The following is a 4,502-nucleotide window of genomic DNA, read 5'->3' on the forward strand; positions in this document are numbered from 1 at the left end:
AAGATGTACGCAATCCATACCTCTACCTCTGATGAAGTAGAAAGGCTGTTTCCGAAAGACCCCCGGCTCAAGTCACGAGATATCACACAAACACGTAGTACAGCACAGAAGCAGATGACATAACATAGATAAGTTATCTCGAATTAGGCAATCAAACGAAGCACTAAAATTTTTATCCCGAGAGTATTTGTATTAGTACCTCACACTGAAACGACCCCTTAGATTGTTCATTACCCGAGATAAAATAAAATATCCTAAAATTAAGTTATAAATTTATATCATTAATTAAATAAAATATAAATTTAATGTCAAATTTAATCTTGATATATCACACCTTATCATATATAATTAGTTCAGAAATTATAATCCAAAAGAATTTAGTTCACCAATCAAACAATTCCCTTGGGTGTAGGTATTGTCAAGTAGTTTCTTGTCAACTATATCAATTCTCAGCATCATCATACTCCTCGTGGCAAAAATTGGTCTCCACTCAAATTATTAGGAAATAAAGTTCAAATTTGCAAAGGATTTTTTTTCCTACCATATTTCTTAGGAGAAAGATACAAATTTGTCCGTGTTAATAGTTGAGGTAAGATCTATTTTTGCTATTATAAACAAAAAAAAATGGCTTCGATTTTCCTTTATTGCAAAATATAGCATATTCAATTGAGACTCAGTGATAAAAAGCGTCAAATAATTTGGATAGTTATTGCACTGGCGAATTAAGGAGCCTCTCCGTGCCCCTATAAGATCTCGTAGAAGAACTTGTATTGCATGAATTTTTTTTTCGAAAATAGAAAGAGAAACTAAGGTGCAATGCAAATTTTGTGAAATTGTATACGAGCATAAAATCGGAGGCAATAAAGGGGGTACGGGTTCGTTGATGAGACATTTAAGAAAAAAATATGCGGTAGAGCTAAGTCTTGCACAAGGTGGTGAGACTGTTGGTGGGCCAACACAAAGTAGATTGAACCCAACAACCGGTGAATTAGTTAAAAATTATAATAAAACGAAGGATCGGAAAGAAATAGCAAAAATGATAGCTATGGGTTGTTTGCCTTTCACCTTTGCTTCTCCAAATGCTTTTATTCATTATATTCAAACAATTTATAATCCTATGTTTACAGGTATTCCTAGAAGTACTTATCGGAACGATATTTTTAGACTACATGCACTATATATTTATTATTTATCTGCATTATTAAAAAATATTCCAGATAGAGTTATTCTAACTTCTTATCTTGATCGTGCTATTAATAAAAATTATTATTTAACAATTACTTGTCACTGGATAAATAGTAATTTTGTTATGCAAAAACGTATTCTAGCATTTTTGTATGATGAAGATCGTAGACACACTGGAAAGTTTATTTATGAATCTATTCCTAAAGTTGCAAAATATTATGGTATTGAAAGAAAAGTTTTATGTATAGTTTTTGATAATGCATCTAACAACAAGATTGCTATTGACTTGTTAAAAGTTGAACTTTCTCCACCGATGCCCGAAATATTTCATGTTAAGTGTGCTTGTTATATATATAATTTAATCATAAGAGATAGTTTTGAATTTCTGAGCTTTATATTGAAAAGGTCTGGCTTGTTGTGGCTTTATTCAAGAAAATAATCGAAAAATTAGAGTGAAAGAATTTAAAGCTAAATATGAACAAAATGGACTTAGATCGATATTTATGCTTGAAAATGTGATACTAGATGGAATGCTACTTATAATTATAGGAAAAAACATTATTTCCACCCTAAACTATATCCGAAAAATTAAAGGCACACTTCAACTATTAAAGCAACCTAATACACACTTGAATTACTTAAAAGTGAATTTGTTTGCACCCTAAAACTGACGTGGCAAAAAATAATTAATTAAAATAAAAGATGGAGCGTGGGTAATATAATTAAAGCAAAAATAAGTTACAAAAATTAAGATATTCTTTCCTACCAAGCATCCTCTTCTTCACCCCCACCCTACCCGCCACCCCCACCCCCGCCTCCTTCACAAATCTTCTTCTTCACACCTCACTTGTTGGTATCTTCTACTTCTTCTTCTTCTTTTTTTTTCAATCAATTTTTAATTGTGATTGAAACTTCTATTTTTTTGAAGTACTTTCTTCATCAATTTGATGTTTCTTCTTACTCCATTGTTGATTTTTTATTCTATTTCATCACTTAACTCACTACTATCAATTTCAATAATTCCTATAGCCGTCAATTCATCACCTGCAATCACTAATTTCATCAGTGCCACCATCAATTTCATCATCGACCCACCACCATCAATTTCCTCATCTAACTCACCATTATTGATGTAAATACCTCAATTATTTTTTATTGATAGAATAGTAATGTGAGGAATCATTTCATTATCAATTTTATTGAGAACTATAAAGAATGACCGATTTTAATTCATCAAAAATTTTCAATCCGATGAATTTTATTTTTCAATACTTTCATCGATTTTTTGTTGGCTAGATTTCAACTTTCAAGTTTTTCTCGTTTCATGTCTCTTCCATCACTCTAAAAAGAAAATTGTCCATCTCGTCAAAACATCGATTAAGAAGGAGAAAAGAGGGGTTAAAGATGGGTGACAAAGTTAGAAGAAATTGAAGGTGATGGCAATTTTGTTGGTGGTTTATAAAGTTAATAGTGGTAATTAATTGACGATTTGAGTTTGGCTATGATGATGATATCCGTATCAATGGAGGTTTTGAGATTGGATATAGAAGAAAATGAAGAAGGAAAAAGTTTAAATTAAAGAGAAAAAGGAAAAAGTAGGAAAAATAATAAATTTATTATTTTTTCCGTATTGTGATGACGTGGTGCTGACGTGGCAGGCGCGTGTGAAACACCGCACCACATGCAAGTGGTATAATGTTTTACAGGGTGTAAAAAGTTTCACTTTTATATAGTTTAGGTGTGTAATAGGTCACTATGATAGTTTAGGTGTGACCTAGACTTTTCGAGTATAGTTTAAGGTGGAAACAATGACTTTTCCCTATAATTATTTAAAAACCTGTCTTACTTATAAAGTTTCTATTAGAATGACTTTTAATCAATATTCTGGTTCTTTTCCTGAGTGTATGCTACATGATTCTGATTGGGCTGCAATTGTTGTTCTTGTTAAATTTTTTAAAAAAAATTATATAGCTACGATTGAATTTTCTGGTGCTTGTTATCCTACTGTTTGTAATATTTTTGCTTATTTAGCCAACATTTCTTGTTTACTTAACGAATATAAGAATAAAGAAGGTTACAAAGAAACTATTATTGTTATGATTGCTAAATTTTAAAAATATTTTTGTCCACTTCCCCCAATTTACTTGATTGATGCTATAATAAATTCATGTATGAAATGTAATACTATGGCTATGGTAGTATATATTTAATGTACACATGTGTATATGTTTTCTAAAGTAGGCAAGTAGTATATATGTAATGTATATATATATATTGTATGTATGTTGGTTCAAGTATTTTTAGTAGTATATATATTATATTGTACGTATACATTTGTATATATTTTCTATAGATTAAAGTAGTAAATATTTAATGTATACATGTGTATATGTTTTCTAAATTAGTAGTATATATGTAATGTATATATGTTGTATGTATATTGTTTCATGTAGTTTGTTAAGTAGTATGTAAATTATATTGCATGTATATATGAGTTTATATATTTATTGTATACATGTGTATATGTTTTCTAAAATAGTATAATATGTAATGTATATATGTTTTACGTTTATTGTTTAACATATTTAAAATGTATATAGGTGTGTATAATAGTTTATATTGGAAAAAACATGTAAATTCAATTTAATTTTATTTTTTTTTACATAAAGGACCGGTAACCAATCTATTTCTCGAAGTGGGCCGAACTGAACCGATCCAGACCAATTTTAACTGGTTCTAGACTAAATGGGCCAATCACAGGCTGTTTTTGAACTTTTTACTGTTGGCCCCTGATCGAATCGGCTCATTTAAAACTAGGCCCGGACCGGCCCATATATCAATTACACTTAATGAGTCGATGCCGACTTGAACCGGATCGGCCCGATTGACAGGTATACTTGAAAGAAGGGTTACTTGCACCTTTCCCTATTTTGTGCTGATTTTAACTTTTACCTCTCATAATTAATTCTCTAGTGCAACATAAATTTATATTTTTCACATTATTATATTCTATAAGTTATGTTCCGCGCCATTAATGAACTTCTCTGCTAAGTATTAGTTTGATTTCTAGGATAAAATTTTTAAAAAATAGCTTCATTAAAAGGTAAAAATTAAAGACTAATCCATTTGAACGGCAAATCTCATGATTAAACTGGAAATAAAGGTAATTTCCATTGTCATAAAGGCCCTAATATGTGACGTTAAGATCAAAAGTTTCATTTTTCTCTCCACCACAATATCAGAACTTGTGTTTTGGCATTTTACTCTAGCATATTATTCACTTAAAATCTACCAAGATAGCAAAACTATTTAATGCC

At 30.3% G+C, this 4,502-nt stretch overlaps 1 long non-coding RNA gene across 1 annotated transcript; it reads left to right on the forward strand.

Annotated features, from left to right (window-relative positions):
• Nucleotides 1–469: 469 nt before the first annotated feature.
• Nucleotides 470–4,216, forward strand: LOC124887443. Its single transcript, XR_007045215.1, has 2 exons — nucleotides 470–589; nucleotides 3,855–4,216. It is a non-coding gene; the product is annotated as an uncharacterized LOC124887443 (long non-coding RNA).
• Nucleotides 4,217–4,502: the final 286 nt, after the last annotated feature.

The sequence above is a fragment of the Capsicum annuum genome, chromosome 9 (assembly GCF_002878395.1).
Source record: "Capsicum annuum cultivar UCD-10X-F1 chromosome 9, UCD10Xv1.1, whole genome shotgun sequence".
NCBI classification, from domain to species: Eukaryota; Viridiplantae; Streptophyta; class Magnoliopsida; order Solanales; family Solanaceae; genus Capsicum; species Capsicum annuum.